The sequence below is a fragment of the Asparagus officinalis genome, chromosome 7, assembly GCF_001876935.1.
Source record: "Asparagus officinalis chromosome 7, Aspof.V1, whole genome shotgun sequence".
Lineage (NCBI taxonomy): Eukaryota > Viridiplantae > Streptophyta > Magnoliopsida > Asparagales > Asparagaceae > Asparagus > Asparagus officinalis.
Window position 1 is genome coordinate 117056170 of NC_033800.1, and position 18830 is coordinate 117074999.

At 36.2% G+C, this 18830-nt stretch overlaps 1 pseudogene; it reads left to right on the forward strand.

The window, feature by feature from the left end:
* LOC109850372 lies at window positions 7-18430 on the forward strand (annotated as a pseudogene).

Sequence of the window (18830 nt, forward strand, 5' to 3'; positions counted from 1 at the left end):
CTGCTCGCCGACGACGTCCCATGGCGAGCTTCGCCCTCAGGCGCAAAACCCCTCCCCAAGATCCATCACAACCCTATCCTCAAGCTCTCCCGAAACCCTAGCTCCGGTTACGCTCTCGCCGTGATGAAGGTGAGCCAAAAGCAGCAAAGCTCGTTCCTTTTTGCGACGCGCTTCCATATTTCTTCCGTGTCTCTTGATTTCGATGACTCTCTGTTGTTTCTTTGGCAGCGTCCGGATCCGATTGGGGAGGGTTTTGCGACGGAGGCGCGGCTGGAGGCCGGAGTGCATCGTGCCTGGTCTGGCGACACCGGTGAAGTTGCTTGGACTGAAGGTTTGACTCCGTTAACTCAAAAGCCTTTTTTTCCCGTCTATAAAGTGGTTGTGGATATAATAAGATTGCTGTAATTATTAGTATTACTGCTATCGGAAATATTAATGTACTTGTTATTAGTATATGATGATATGCACTAACTATTTTGATGGAAGTTCTGTAATATTTTGAAGATATTCTGTTCCATTCAGTAACCTGAAGACTGTACGTGAGCCAAAACTTTAAGCGATCCGTCTCTCCTCTTACCACTGCAAACACACAACGCCGAACAAATATTGGTCTTTATTTGGCTCAATGAGTTTTGTTTTACCGAAACAATATGCCCCGAAGTTGTTGTTGGTATCACTAGACAACTAACCACAGAGTCGATATTTACATGGTAGTGGAACTAAGTAGGTTAACATTATGGTCGTCACCGTTGCTGTAAGTTTGAATGATAGCATGCCATATTGTTCAGAGCTTTCTTGGAAGAACTAATGTGTTCTAATATTCTCTAGGCTCTTATTTGAACTCCCAAAGTCACATATTCACATATGTACCAAGTAGCAACTCATCACATGAGTTACTGCTTGTTTTCCTTTTTATTGGTGTGCATTGTTTGGTTGAAATTTTATGAGAATGTGCTTTGGATTAGCTCTTGAATTTTTCGATCCTCTAGTTTCTTCTCCAATGATATGTATATTATCTATGTATATATGTATGTGTGTATGTACATGTACATATACAGAGGAATATGAGTATCCTTGGCAATGTTACGCTTGGCGGGCTATGCGTTTGAGCTAGTGCCTAGAGCCTAGACTCCTAGGTGTTCGGCTATTTTTTAAATTATTTAATTATAATAATTGACAAAAAAATATATTAAATTCGTACAAAGTTGCAAAAAAAAATATAAATAGCAATCTTGGATCCACAATAAACTATGCATAATTAAATAATAGATAGCCAAAATAGTAACTAAATACTATGAAACATCACCATATCCGACATTCTACATATCATCACAACAAACAAATCATTCATAGATGATCAAATTATGACAAAGAAAAGATTCAAATAAATCACATAAATTTCTCAATTAACTTAATTGTTACTATTTTAATTGTTACAATTTTATTATTAGTTTATTTATCTAGTCAATAGTTATGAATTAAGTAAAAAATAACCTAAGTAACCTAAAATTGACTTAAGGGAACATATGTGTTACTGTGAAGTGAATATGAACTTAAAACAATTAAAATAAATAGTTAATAACTCATTCATAACAAGGAATAAATTACAAACAGTGAAAAAATTACCTAACTGGATTAGCGACGGCGAAGCAGAGGCAAAAATGTGGGGATAATCAGGGAAATAGGTTTTCTGTGTTGTCTGGCGTCTGCGATGTGAGAAAAATTGGGAAGAAGACTGAAGAGATAGGGTTTGGTTTGGGTATAGCATATAGGTTAGGGTTTGGGTTTAAGTTATTGGGTCAGATTTTTAGATATTGGTCGGGTTTGCGTATTAAACATCATTTTGGTTCACAATTTTGGGTTTGGGCTGATTTGGGCCCATCATTAGGCTTCTTTTTTATTTAAAAGCTGAGCGGCGCGTAGGTGGATCACTCAGACCTAGGTGCCGCCTAGGCGTGATCAATGCCTAGCCTAGCTTTTCAGGCCATTTCTGAGTGGCTAGAGCATTGCTCATGCCTAGGCGGACTGCCTAGCCTAGCTTTTCAGGCCATTTCTGAGTGGCTAGAGCATTGCTCATGCCTAGGCGGACGCCTATGTGTTTGCATGTCACTTTTTACAACATTGATCCTTGGTACTAAAGATAATGTTTGGTCCTTCGTAGTGACGTGGAGAAATCTCAACCCTAAATGTGGGTGAGATTAGTTTGATGAAAAGTACAAACCCATGTGACACTTTTTTTCTTTCATCTTTACAACCTGTTCCTCCACCTTACTACCAAGGACCAACTTTGTCCTAGGTACTAAGAACACTCATTTTCCTCATATACATGTGTGTGTGTATATGTGTGCGCGCGCGTGTGCGTATAGTGTATATATATACATATATTTCTACATATATGTATATACATATTTTCATACATATATTTCTACATATATGTATATACATATTTTCATACATATATTTATACATATGTATATACATTTCTTTATACATACATATTCGTATACATATACTTATACATATTTACATATGTATATGTGTGTGTGTATATATATATATATAATAGAGAAGAGAAGAGGGCAGAGAGAGAGAGAGAGAGATGGAGAGGATTGTTTGCTGTAGTGAGGTGTCTATTTCCATCCCCTCATTCCATTCCAACCACCTCCTCAACCCATGTGAATGTGTGCCCCCGATTCAATGAGCTGAGGGGAATATGCCACCTCACTACCAAGCAATAAAAACTTGTGCTTGGTAACGAAGCATACCCATTTCTCCTCTCTCTATATATATATGTGTGTGTGTGTGCGCGCGCGCGTGCATATATATTTTACACACACATATATATAACACACACACACACACATTATATACACAATGTGTACACACACCACATAGTGTGTGTGTGTGTGAACACTTGTACACATGTATATATAACATGTATAATAATTTGGCGTTGTAGTATATATATATATATATATATATATGATATATATATATATACATAGTGGATATATATTTATTGTGTTTTTGTGTGTGACACATTTACACATGTATATACTATATATAATATATATATATAATTAGTTATATATATTATATATATAGTAGTATAATATATATTATATATATATATTATATATCCTATGGTAACACCTTAGATTGCACCCCTTGATGCGTGGATTAGACTATTCCAATGAAGGTTCTGCTCAATTCATCATGAAGTAAATGTCTCAAAACATCTATAAAATAAAAATTATGATGTTTCAATACTTCTAACACATATTATTCTTTTTTCTCTTTAGTTGTATTGTCATAAAACTATTAATTTTACAATCACTCGATGTTTGAGCGACTATAACCAAATATGCCTACTTTTTTGTTTATATACAATCTAAAGCATATAAATTGAGATGAATAGTGGATCAAGTAAATTGATTGTGTATGACGTAGTTTTGAAGGTGCTTTCTTAGATTGAACTTAAGGTGTCACCTTAAGAACACTTTTTCATACACACATATATGAGAATGATGGGTAAGTTTGGGACCAAACACAAAATTGATGTTTGGTAGTGAGGTGACTCATTCTCATCCACTTATTTAAAAGGGGTGCACATTCTCATCCACTTTCTTTGATATTGATATGTTTAGGCAGAATGATTTAAAACTTATTTGAAAGAGTAGACTCAATAAGAGATTCCAATTCTTCTGTTTTACTATGTTCATTATTATCACCTATCTTAATCAAATCAATATCACTCATTCCTTCTAGGCTTCTACAATGCAGATAAATTTTTCTTCACTTCCTTTAGCCAAATGCATTATTCTGTGCATTTTTTTCTGTATACCTGAAATAAGTTGTATTTCACATTTTGCTTCACGACAATCCTCCTACATCAGTGCCCCACATTAAAAATAGCTTTAGTAGTTGTAATCTTGGTTCATCCATTGAGAATATAATATTTTTGAATTTCATCCAAACATTTTCCTTGTAAAACGAAAAAGTAAGTGACAATCTGGAATACCTTATCAAACATTTTGCAAGAGCAAATGCAATGCCAATGGATGCATCATAAACAACTTGCATTCGCGTCCATTTGAGATAGTTAAATCATTTACTACATAATCCATAAAAGATGTTCACAATTCAATTTGGAATGTGTGAAAAAAAAAATGTGTGTATGCATCTTTATTTCATGCTTCTTAATAGATCTATTTGTCTTTCATCACGTGCATTAGATTCAAACAATTCTTGTCCGCATCTAATTTTGTATGCCTCTGAGAAGCTAGTGCACTATCAAAACGCATCCAAAACTTAACTAAACTTGAATGCTTGCTTAACAAATGTGTCATACAATGAGTTTTCACTATTTGACCTAGAGAGTCTTCAAGACAAGGACTAATGCAGAATTTTTTTCTATAGAGGCACATATACTTTAAGCATATAAATTACTACCTTATATGTTATAGAGTCAACAAATAGGAAGGTCTTATTTATACCAAATCATAAAGACCTCTACACAAACTTTTTTCATTATCATTTTCATTATATGATCCTTTTATTTTCATCACAAAACTAATAAAAAACTATTAAATTCCAACAATATTCCTTCACAATTGTTCTCTACATGGGGACACCACTTAAATATTGTATGTGGGCACATTAAAATTATAGATAATTACTAATAAATTTAGCACATGTTTGGGGGCATGTACTCCCACTCCATACTATTTGGATATGTCCTTGCTTCAGATAACTACTAAAGAACAAACACCTAAAGGAAGTTGGTATCCACATGCATTAGATCTCATACACGTTTACCAACCAATAGTTCTTTATCACCTTCACTACTAGTAGAATTTTTAGAGAATTTTTCATGTTCCCATATGGTGATTGGTTAAGATTTGATGGGTTGATTTGTCTTTTTATTTCCAGAACATAATTAACATTTAAATAAGTATACTCAAATATGATGTTTATATTGTAAGAGTTGATTGTAGCCATTACTTACAAAATATGCCACTGATGGGAAATCTTTGATTAACCTTATGATGACAAATGGAGGTTGAAGTTAATTAAGCTAAGGGGATGATTTCAAGATATAAGGATTGATTCATTTTCTTCATACTTTTTCTATTATCACCTTCACTACTAGTAGAATATTTAGAGAAATTTTCATGTTCCTATATGGTGATTGGTTAAGATTTGATGGATTGATTCGTCTTTTTATTTCCAGAACATGCTTGTACAACCAATTCGTGGTTAGTATATGACTTAATAACTTATATTTCTATAGTTTGTGCTATCACTTCTCTGATTATATTATTTGTTTCAATAACCAAAAAAAAAAAAAAATCAAAGAGAAAGTCATTTGGACAAGGTTCATCTCTAACGGTCATAAATGTGCATCTGACATAATCTTGGGTTGACTAAAAAACAAGATCAGTCGAGCCAAAAAATCTTAGACTGCAGATATCACATATTATCATTAACTGTTTAGTGCACTTTTGACTTGTCTTTCTGGAAACATTTTGATTGACAACGTGGCTTGAGCTGTAGGCATTTTAGATTGTTATTAATGAAATGAGGTTCGGAAGAGACAAGCAATGGGTTTTCCTGCTTCCCTTCCCTTCCCTTCCCTCTGACTGGTTTGATTTCTTCTGGAGACTTTTATGTCAAAACATGCAACTTTTCTGTGATTTCATTCTTACAACTTGTCCAATTGATATATCTCTGATCTGTAGATGTTATGACAGTTATAGTAATGAGAAAGAATCATCACATGTTTCTTTTATGCCTTGTTACCATTTAGATGAAGGCCATATTGCCAAGAGACAATGTTTCCACATACTTCATTTGTTTATCTCTGATTTATGAGTATTATGGTAATCTTAGTATTCCTAGAAATCCAATCGCATCGTTTTTGGAGAAACGTTACATGCCAATAGAAATCCAGTCACATATTCATTTGTTTACTCCATCAGGCCGCTCAAATTCATGCTCATGCAGTGGAAAACTCATGGAAAATTTTATGATGACAGCTTGTTAGACAGAAGTTACTTTAATGATCCACTCCTTTATTCTTTTTCCCCTCTATTATAGCTTTAATTCAATATTCTGATACAGGAAGTTTTCTTTTGATTATTTTTGTTTCTCTATGTAGTGTGTTGAATTTTTAATGAATTTATGCAATTTTTTTTCCTAATGTGCTTATTAACCTAGACATATTCAATAATGCTAAATAGCTACAGGGATTCAACTCTTAAAATGTTTATGAGAATGCATGTCTATGCAGGTCTGGCCTATTGAAGTTGATTTGAAATTTCTGGAACCTGTTGGACGAGAACTTAAGGCTATTGGGAAGGTAACAGTATGCCATTACTATACTTGTTTTCAGTAACATATGTTGGTGAAAACAAAACAATTAATGACATCATAATATCACTGGACCAATCCATCAAAAATACTACGAAGAATGAAACATGATTTCAGACATGATGAAAGTCCTTAACACAGATTAAACAATAAACATTGATATTGTAGGAAAAAGTGTCTTGGTAATAATAGTTTGAGGACTATCAAGTTTAACTTCAATTTACTAAAGATTTAGTTCTAAACTTCTACTTTTGGTAAGAGAAACTGCTTCTGTTCACACATTCTAAATGAGCGAGGGCTATTTCTGATAGGAATTTGGTCTTTCCATTTGTTTGATCCATTCATCAAACCTACACACTTTTAGCTTAACTTCATTTAAGGAAAGAAATCGCTAATCGACCTTGCATTAACAGGTTAATGAAAGTGGATTATAACCCATAGGAAAGAAATTACTTACTACTTACTAGTACCCAAAATGGATGGATAGTTAAGTTGCATGGATATGGGTATGAGTACGCTATGGTGGAGCCATGAATTTTGTATGAGAGGTTCAAAAAAATTAACAATAAAATATGGTAACATATAATTTTTTTAAACGATTGATTAGAATGCTAGTATCTAAACATCATATTAAGACTTTCGCAATCAAATTTTAAACTAGAATATAGCGTTTACAATAATATTTTGGGTTTTATTTATAAAAAGCACCTTTAAAATAGGCCCAATCGACAAAAACCACCGTCGAAGTTTTTTTTCGTAGAAACCTCGTATAAGTGGGTTTAGCTTTCCATCAACTACATGAGTGCAATTTCTGTTCAACTTCTACCCGAACTACCCAAAATACCCTCCATTCTCCCTTCTCATCCACCGCACCCTGCCTCATCCATCCCATCTCACCCTCCTCTCTCTACCGCATATCCTTCCTACTTCCTCCATTCAACTTCTACCTACCTCCTCTTCCATTCACTATCCTACCTTTCTCCCCCGACCCATCTGACCCTCCTCCCTTCTACATTTCTCTCCCAACCCGTCTCACCCTCCTTCCTCACCCGCCTGAACCGTCATTTACACGGAGGAGGACGTGGGTAGATGTGGGGTGTATGAGAAGGGAGAATGGTGGAGGGTGGAGGTAGGGTGGGAGTAGTTGGTGTGGGTGATATGGTATTTTTAGTGGGGGTATTTTTAGTAGTTAGGGTAAAATGGAATACAAGTTGCTCTGGAGTGGTTGATTGAAAGCTAAACCTAGTTATGGTTTCATAATAAAAAAACTTAAAAGGTGGTTTCAATCGACTTGACCTATTTTAAAGGTGGTTTTCATGAAAAGCCCTAATATTTTGGTTACGTGGACAATTCATCTAGGCTTCCTATCCGTGTCCGATACTTCTCATACCCTTGTCTGTGTAAGATACTCCTTGGATACTTACTTGAATAGATACGTATATTTATTCAGATGTATACTCATAACACATGTTTTAGTTTAAACACTCTTGGACACTTCTTGAACGTATATCCAGTGTTGTAAATAGCGGCCAATAGCGGGGCTATAGCGGGATGCTATATTTCTTGAATTTCTTCATAGTTTCATTCATACAACAAGCCTACTAATTGTTATTTACTGATAATACAAGAAATTTATAACTAATTGAATATTTAGATTTTTTTATGAATTTTCTTATTATTTAGGATATTTAAATATATTTAAATTTAACCGCTATTTGACTGTGCGCTATTTGCCGCGATTTCGCCGCAATAGCCCGATATAGCCTTAGCGGTACCTCGCCGTGACGCGCCGCGATTCGCTATCAGCAACCTTGCGTATATCGTACACTTCACCTTAAATTTATGCAACTTGTTGGACTCGGGACTGGTTCGTTTTAGCACGTAACTAGTTCATAAGTTAGATTTTAAAGGGTTATTTGGTATCCAGTTAAAAAACAAGTGGTTTTTGAATTTATAACCTACTAAATAAAAGACACAAAAATGGTAAAAAGATTTTAGTTCTCATAACATGAAGTGAAAAACAACATTGATCTCATATATATTATTAATTTTGAATGTGTGTGTATAACCGTGTCTCTGTATCCTAACTTTTACAGTTTGATATGTCTCGTATCTACATTCGTGCCCGTGCAACATAGCCTAATAGTTCATTCGCTTTGAAAGTTTGAACCTTTCTATTACGTCTTTCTCATTGATGCTACAAAGCATGTAACAAAACTACTAATTATTATTAACCAATTATGCCCATGACTTCTTTTTCTTTTGTTGCGATTAGATTGATCAGATGACTGCATAAAACACACAATGGAAATTACCAAAAAAAAAATAAACACAAGATGATAAATATTTATGTGGCTCCTTTCTACAGGCTATGTCCACGGAAGAGAGGAAAGATTCACTATACCTAGATTAAAGTACAACAAAGGAAACAATGTTCGCAAAAATCACCATGCACTAATCTAGCTTTCTCATTGAACAACATAGCAAAAACTCTTAACCTTTCTTTTTCTCTCTACAGCCGCACAATGGAGCTCTTTCTTTTGTTTGCTACAAGATGCAGACCAATAGACCTTGGGGTTATTTATTGAGATAAACCATTTCAAAATCTTTAACAATCGCAACTAGTGGAGCCCACATCTCAATCAAACACTATTAAAATTGGTTTCCTATTGCAATTAGAAATATGGTTGGTGGGTTTTCAACAAACATGTTGGGCTCATTATGCAGCTCTTCCACCGTGGCCTAATGAAATTCGATGCGCATACTAACATTTTCAAGGTGGGGCTAAGGCGCTTTTGGCACCTACCTAGCTCTGCCCATGGAGTATGGGTACATGACACGTTAAACTTGTAAAAGCTAGGGTACGGGGATACGGCTGAAATTAATGGCTGAAATCATAGTTCTATACTAGATACAAAAATGATTTTTTAGAATTGTAGTTTTTAACTGAATTTGGGCTGAAAGAACCCTACCCTTATCCAACAACTTTCAAAAATGGATGTTAAGTGTAGGATATAGGTCGAAGATGAGTATGATGAGTGTTTTAAATTGAAACATGTATTGTATAATTGTGTGCATGTCTAATTAAATATATGCATATATTAAAGAGTGTTGCGTACACATATGTATGACGTCATGATAGAAGTACATAGGCAACATAGATGAGCTTGCTTCACCTTTGATATTTTCAGTATCTACGTGATGGATCCATTAATCAATACAAAGTCTGATTAGTTGTGAAAGGATTCACTCAAGACTATTTTGAAACGTTCTCTCTAGTTGCTTGTCTTAACTCCGTTCGAAGCTTATTTTCTTAGCTGGAAATAAAAATTGTCCTATGTCTCAACTTGATGTCAATAATGCATTCCTATATGGTGATCAAGTGTATATGGAGCAACCATCTGGGTTCATTGCTCAAGGGGAGAAACATGTCTGCAAACTCAATAAAGCTATTTATGGCCGTAAATAGAGTTATCGTCCTTGGTTTGAAAAGTTCAGTCAAGCTATATTTGCTGTAGGTTTTCATAGGAGTCATGCTGATCATTCGGTCTTCTTTCGCCAGAAGTCTTCTGGTATTATGTTTAGTGTATCAGGAAGTGATAGTGCAGGTATTAAGAAATCAGAGAATATCTCAAGCAACATTTCGTGACAAAGGAGATAGGTCAAACTCGTTATTTTCTTAGTATAGAGATTGCACATAGCAAACATGGCATTGCTTATCTCAAAGAAAGTATGCTCTTGGTCTACTCAAAGAAACTGGTTTGTTGGGCTTCAAGACTACTAATACTCTAATGGAACAAAACCTTAACTTATGGTCCGAGGATAGTGACGATTTTGAGGACAAAATAAAATACAGATGCCTAGTTGGAGAACTTATTTATTTGATTGTTACTAGACTAGATATCTCAAATAGTGTCGGTGTAGTCAGTCAGTTCATGGAAAAACCTAGGAAGTGTCACTTGGAAGCTGCCTTGAGAATTCTGCAATACATAAAAGGAGCTCTAGGAAAAAGGTCTTCTTTATGCATGCTATGTTCACTTGAATCAATGTTCTGCAACCCTTAAAATCTTTATTCTCCATCAATGACACTCTTGCTAGATCTTTATAGAGGCATGCTAATATCGCACTACCCAATGAAAGGGTGCCACACTCCAAATCCTCAAGAAGTGACAACCATCGACAATGTACATGAGGTTTGCTCACATCAGGAAATAACATAGCGCCTATCATGTGTAATATATAAGCACGACCAAAGTACTGTAGCGTCTCCTGTGTCGTTAATAGGTATTTTCCCCATAAATGCCTCTCAAAGCTATGATAGCCTCATCATACCAATCTTAAAGGAGGAACCAGCCCTAGAAGCCTCTCACATACATCCTTTCGTTTATGGGCATCAGTATCCGTAACAACTGAGCCATCAATCCGAAGCCTAAGTATAATAGCTACATCTTGTAGTGTAATAGTACACTCCCTTATACGAATATGAAAGGTGTTGATCTCTGGCCTTCACCTATTAACCAAAGCATGGATAAGGGATCGATCAAGTCTAATCCATCTCACCGAAAAACACTACAAAAAACTAGTTTGACTACCAATTGTAAATACTCGATCATCCTCCATCGCCTAACCTGAATGACTATGCGAATGATGGACTATGTTGATCTCCAATACGGCCTGCACATTAATCTAAATCTCCAAATTAAGAAAATCCCTTAAAGCGCACATTCAAATTCTTGCAAAAATAGAAAATACATATTTATTTTACTTGCCCCAACCTAATCTTATGTGAATGATGTACTCAAGGTTTTAAATGTTGGATGTCGGGTTCATGTCGGATGGCTAAAATCCATGTCGGATAGCGAAAATCGGGATATATCGGGGGACATTGACTAAATATCGGATTGTCATATCGGGTAGTGCGTATATGTATAATATCATGTCCTAAATATAATCTAAGCATTCATAAATTTAATATAAGCATACTTTATAAACTCTATAGACTAAACATATAAAAAGTAAATAATATATGGATTTGGGTTCATAAATTCTTTCTATCAGGTTCATAAGAAACCCTTAAACATGAGAACAGGTCAAACAGATTTGGGTGTTTATCACTAAGCCCAAACCCGATAACAAAAAACATATCTTAAAAAAAAGTATCATATCGGTCGATTTTTTAAAGCTAAAATAGGCCGATATGCCCGATATGACCCTGATATTTCCGATTTGGCCCTAAAAACCGACATACGAATTGAAAACGTCCATGTCGTATCGGTCAAGCCCTCAAACCGATATGTCGGTCGACATGTCAGACATGTCGGCCGATATTTAAAACCTTACGATGTAGGGTCTGTTAGTGTAGGGCATGCCCTTCGATCGGTTCAGGATCTATAGTATATTTCTCTGCAATTAAAATACTTTACATTAGATTTTCCATTTGAATGAATTGAATCATATATTATCAAACAAAAAAAGTAAAGTAAAACTATGTACAACACCAACAATATATTAGAATTATATTATTGATTCCACCAAAATATACGAGTACATTATATATACGCAAACAACCCCTAATCTAATCCACTCCTAAGCCTAGTTGGACAACTATTTTTGTTGTGGCCTTGTTGATTGCATCGACTACACCTATTTTTCTTCCAAACTCTTTCCTGTCATTCGTCCAGTCTTTCTAATTCGTACAGAACGAGGCCCCCCTGCTTTTTTCTTATACCGGGGAGGTAATATCCCTGGCCCATCATGTGTCTAGTGTTGACCATCATGTGATGGACGAAAACACTCTTTGTACGTTTGTTGGTAGTAATAGCTTGAATACCACACTGGCAAATTTATAGTGCGATATCCTCGCACCCCCTTGCATATCCAAACAAGCCGCTATAACATGTGCACAAGGAAGCTATTGCAATGACGGTATGTTGCAAGTGCCTGTCACAAATATGATCCATAAGCATATTGACTTTGTAGGAACAACTTTCTCTATGTGAAAATTCCTCAATGACCTCCTATTCATTAAAACAGAATCTAATCACACCACATGATCTAACATAAACAATCCGATCCGCTAAGGTGCCTTCAACTTTTAAGGCTAACTCTGAAACCATATTTGCTCCAAGTGTACGTCTTCTAAGGAAGAATTTATTAAGTATGTAAAATATCTTTACAACCAATGACTGTATTAGCATACCACGAGCTCCCCTAAGTACACCATTGAAACACTCTGAAGCATTTGTGCTCATACAAAACCGTTTCCCTTCATCTTCGCTTAAGGCTCACCTTTCGATATTATTTGGACCCAAACTTAGTCTCGATCCAATCATGAGCAGCTTGTGCAACAGATTTAATTTCCCCCTGTGGTTGCTCATACACTAATTTCTCTGATGCACATCAAGGTTGCTAAAGAAGATTTTGGAGATGCACTTGTCCGTGCTTCCTATTGAAGTTATCCCCAAAGTGTCTTAAGCAATAGCGATAGTGATGAGGTGATGGAAATTCATGTTCCAATGCATTTGGAATCCTTTTCATCCTATCAGATATGAATATAATTGTCCTCGCTCGCACACTAAGAGTGCACACTAATGCATGTAAAAAACCATGATCAAATTTTTTTGTTTTCAACTTCAATAGCCGCAAAAGTAAAAGGAAATAAATCGTCATGTGCATCTTGTCCAGTTGCAATGCGCAATACACCTTTATATTTACCATACAAACACATTCCGTAAATGCTAAGAATAAGAGGACAAAAACTTAATCCCTTGTTAGAAGGATTAAACGTTCAGAATACCCCCGTGAATCGTTTATCTCCACCATCGACAGGTTCTGATGAAACTTTATACATTGTTCCAGAATTTTTTTTTGAGTGCTTTAAAATAATGTGGTAATACCTCATAAGATTTGTACCAATCTCTAAATATTTTTGTCATCGCCTTCCTCCGAGCATTTCAAACTTGATGTATGTACATCCAACTTGGTCGCTGCACGAACTAAAGCGCGAATATCCTTTGGGTTTAGATCGAGATCCACCCTTAGTTTATAGGCATAATCAAACGATATATGAAAGCGGTGGATGCATGTTTATGGTTCATTTCTAATCGTGGATTGTACATGTGTGAATAGGGGTGTGCATGGTTCGGTCCAAACAAAAAAAACCGACCGAACCCACCTGAAATTAACAGTTCGGGTCGGTTGTGTGTAGATCGGTTCGGGTCGGGTTGAAAATATTTCAACCCGAACCGTCCGAACCGACTGTAGTTAACCACCTTTCAATTTTTAACCCGTACCCGAAACCCGACCCATTCCCTCAAATCTCAAAACCCTAGCCGCACTTCTCTTCCTCACATCTAGCCGCAATTCCTCTTCCTCTTCCTCAAATCTCAGATCAACTGCACTTCCTCTTCCTTACGACCCAACGTTCCAATACCGCACTTCCTCTTCCTCAGATCTCAGATCAACCACTCTTCTCTCTAATTCCGTTGGCTCTCCATGAAATCCCTGCTAACCGCTCGTCTCCTTCCATCATTCCGACTCCGACGACCCTTCCACCTCCGCCAACTTCAACAACAAAGACTTCTCCCTCTCGACCTCCGCCCAAAGCCCTAACCCTAGACCTAGATGGAGCAAAACCTATCAGCAGAAAGCTGACCGCCTTCTGTCTCCTCGACGAAATGCTCAGCGGAAATAACGAGAAGAGGATGAAAATGACAACGATGAGGATTAGGATGAAGAAAAGGAGCAGGAGGAGGAGGTTAAGAGAGATAGGATGCTTGCAAGGACGCTTTTTGAGGCGTCACTGCTATCGCCTGATGACGTCGAGGATGCGGCGGGCGAGGGGNGCGAGGGGGGATTGGTCGTGAAGCAGGAGGATCAGCAGTCGCTGTCGGTTGGGATCATCGGCGCGCCCAATGCCGGGAAATCTTCATTGACGAATTTCATGGTCAGTTCCGTATGATTTGTTTCTTGGTTTATTCTAATTTTAATACTCGCGCATATCAGCAAACACAAGGTACACACTCAAGTTTAAAATCATAACAGGATAGTTCATATTTTGTTTATTTTTTATTTGGTGTCCTGATTAATTTGTAACTGGAGGCAATTTGGACGAGTAGGCTTGTGTTTGGGCAATTTGGGTTTTTTTATTTGACAATTTGTAACAGTTATGACAGCAGCTACACACTTGAACCGACAAACCGAACCGAACCACACCGAACCGACATGGAGCAGTTCGGTTCGGTTCTGAATAATATGCGGTTCGGTTCGTTTGGTTAAAATTTGACAAAAACCGAACCAAACCGACCGTTGCTCACCCTTATGTGTGAACTCTATTGTAGTGTGTTATTTTAAATTGATGGCCCACTCTTACCCGATGCGTGAATTAACCTTCTAAGGATACTTTGTATTTTCATCATGACGCAAACCAACAGCTTCTTAATCACCCTCTTTGTTATAGAAATAAACTACATTATAGCTTGTTCCATTGCTTTTCATCGGCTTAAACTTGACATTTTTTTATGGACCATAAACGAATGTCATAAACTAACTTCTCCTTGCTTTGAAATAGATCGCCTTTTTTGAATGTGAAATCATCGCCCTAGGTATCATCATTTAAATTTGGGCCAATAGGAACATTTTTCATTATCGAGTCATCAGTCTATCCATCTCTATGAAATTTATCGGGCGAGGGATCCTCTAACACGACATACTAATTATTAACATAATATTGGTCAATCAATTAGTGGCGCCCTTCATTCCAATCTGTCAAACAAGTCATGCTATTAATTTGTAAGCTGTCTTCATCTTCATCCTTGAATTCGACACTGCATCCTACACTTCTATCATCACTCAGGTGGAAGGCTCTATATCTTGATGGAGAGCATCATCATTGAAGGCACTTGAAGTTCTTAAGCGAAGGCCCGTTTAAATGTTATGATTGTGGCCAAACCATATCCCGTTGTGGAGACAGAAAACTGGTCGAGTCAACATGAAGGTTCTCTAACATGCGAGAGTGTACTCCATTATGATTCACCATTTTGCCCAAATTTATCTGAAGTTTCTCTATAAACAATTCCACTAAATGCTTCCCGTTGCTTAATATGAAGATGAGACTCATGTCATAATCATTAGAGATTTGAACGACGCTTGTTCTGTTCACCATTACGGGATAATTACAAATCATATTGAGGTGATACTCACATGGATTGGTTAATGCAAGTGTGTGTAGATCATTAATCAATCCATCGAAAGTATATGATTTGGATAAACAACGATTTTGTCACCCCTCAATATACATGCATATTATTCTCGAAATAGTTAATCTTCACATCAAACGAACAAAGAATTAAGAATCAGATCGTTCATCAATATCTCTAAGGGGTAAAGAAAATTCATCATCAACTAATATTACATAAATAACACTAAAAATAATTTTTAAAAATTTAAACAATTTAGTTCCTTAAATTTTACGACTTCCCCCTAATGTTTCCTTCCAATTTCGTATAATTTTCCAAAAAATTCAACATATTATTCCAAAATATAAACTAACAACATAAATTCAATTAATTCAATTAGCTACCTTTGACCAATTCATTTTCCTTAATTTCCCTTCAAATTCTATTCCAAATTTCCCTAATTTTCCACCAAAATATACATAAAAATTAAAAAAAATTAATTGTTAACACTAAAATCTAAACTAAAATAAGCTTTTACGATGAAATAGAAGAGAATATGTAAAAAATTAGGAAAAAATACAAAAAAGTTTTAAGTAATTTACCAAAAATAGTCAAAAACCATAATTTTGAAAATCCGACGAACTTCGATGAACTCGGATGAACCTCGGGTCAACGACGGTTGGGAAGCTGATTGGAGATGGCTGAGTGTAAAGGGGTCAGAGAATGTATACATCAACAATGGGGGTGAGAGGGGAAGAGAGAAAGGGAGAGACCGAGAGGGAGAGAGGGGGGTTAGAGTTAGGGGGGTTGGGAAACATATAGTGATGGGTAGGGCCTGGGGGAAGTAAACAAGACTCCACGGGATTGGGAATCTCATGGAGTTATGGGGTGAAAACGACAGAGAGTGCGCTCTCTGTGATTTAACCCTGCAACTCCATAGGACTCCCAATTCCATCAAATTGTAGGGTGAAATCGCAAAGAGAGTGCTCTTTGTGACTTGAGCTCTGTAACTCCACGGGATTGGGAATCCCGTGGAGTTTTATGCTCGAAACGAACTTCACAGAATTTTCAATCTCGTGGAGTTTAGCGTATAGTTGAAACTTCACCGGATTGAGAATCCCGAAAAATGTCCTGTGAAGTTTGTGACACTTATTTGCCAATTTCGACCCAATTTCAAAAATTAGGTTAAAATGGGTAAAAAAATGCAAAATAGGTTGAAATTAGACACAGTTTCAATAACTAGGTCGAAATGGGTAAAAAATGCAAAATAGGCTGAAACTAGTGTTGAAACTTCACTGGATTGAGAATCCCGTGAAGCTTAATTTATCTTTTAAGCTTCACAAAATTGTCAATCCCGTGAAGTTTGTCACTTATTTGCCAATTTCGACATAGTTTCAAAAACTAGGTCGAAATGAGTAAAAAAAATGCAAAATAGGTTGAAATTAGTGTTGAAACTTCACTGGATTGAGAATCCCGTGAAGTTTATTTATCTTTAAGCTTCAAAGGATTGTCAATCCTGTGAATTTTGTGACACTTATTTGCCAATTTCGACCCAATTTTAAAACTAGGTTGAAATGGGTAAAAAAAATGCAAAATAGGTTGAAATTGGTGTGAATGGGAGAGATAGCGCGCTGGGTTTTATACTAAGTGAAGTTCATGGGATTGAGAATCCTGTGGACTTTGAAAATTCCCCGAACCCCGTGTTTTTAACAGAGGGTTGAAGCCTCGTAGAGAATTTTTGCAACCAAAGTCTGTAGGGTTGTCAATCCTGTAGACTTTGGTACGCGGGATTAAGAATCCCATGTAGATTAATGCAATGTTTAATTGTTTATGTATATATAGATTCTCAATCCCGTATACTTTTTGAACGACTTTTTTTAAAAATCGACCTAGCTTCAGTGCACGTAACTGACGTGGCTGAAACTAGGTTGAGATTGGTAAGTACTTTTGTAGTATGTCAAAAATGATTAATACTTTTATGAAGTGTTCTATTTTGAAAATTTCTCCTTTTCATTATTGTTTTTTCTGCGTCTGGAAATTTGCATTTCAAGGGTGGTGATTGAGCATGATGCATGTACATGATGGATAATTCAGAAGCTAAGCTTCATGCTAGGGATTCTCAATGTTTTTTTTTATCACAAAGTTCTTGATAGTTTCTATCTAATTATTAACATTAGTGTAACCTCGAATACATTCACTTTCTTCGTTCTTATGGTTTGAAAATATTTGGCAAGCATGTAGTTTTATCACATTGTCAACCTTCTGGCATGCCATTCCAATGAGAAAACTGTATAGGTGAATGGAATCTGACTGAAATATGCAGAATAATATCTAGCAGCATTTCTTGTTTTACTACACCGGCAGAATGCATGTCTAGTATCAATCAGATCTTTAGAAAAATGATCCCTAATTATGAGTCAAAGTATAGTTAATTTCCTGAACTGGGTAGACGATCATGTGGAATCTGCATGACTATATTGTGTTTTGTAATTATTATTGATAATGTTGTTTCCTTTACAGTTCATGGAATCGGCTGTTAACCTCATGAACGCATCATTTCAAGACCGTTAGGTGGACGAGTGGAGGACTGCACATATGTTGATAATAGGTAAAACATATTTACGAGCAAGATGTCATTTGTGTCATCTCGGGAGTTACTAGCTATTAGAGAGTACTGAGTTGAGTGTAGGAAAATGTTCATGGTGTTATTGTGGAAACTTCATGTACAATAAGTTTGTCTTCTCTTTTAATGTTTGCCAGTTTGTTCCAGTTGTAATTGTAATTGTGTTTACTGGTTTTTACATAGTATGCGCAGAGGTTTTCCTGCAAGTGAATTTGCATACTCTAGTATTCATTTTTCAGCAGTAATTTTTGTTTGTTTCTTTTTGCAAGTTGTTACATTCAACACACTTCTGGAAAATAAGTACAGCTCAACATTGGTTCGTACAATCAATTGTAGCAGCAGCTGTTATGTTCATTGGCAAACATTTTTTTTTGTTCAGCTTGCAATGCTTGCATCAGATGTAATAATCTGGAGCTTCTTGCGTGAAAAGTTCTTTCAAACTGTGGCACATTACAGTATTGCATCTTTGATTGTTCTTGGTTTAATGGAGTTGGAATAGAGATGTTAAATGAGTGTATGGGTATTAAATGGGCAGGTCATAAATATGCGGGTATGTTTTGCCCATTTAACTATTTATGACACATTTAACATTATTTAAATGGGCGGGTTTTTAACTGCTCATTTAATAAACGGGTCGTCCATTTGCCCATTTAACTATA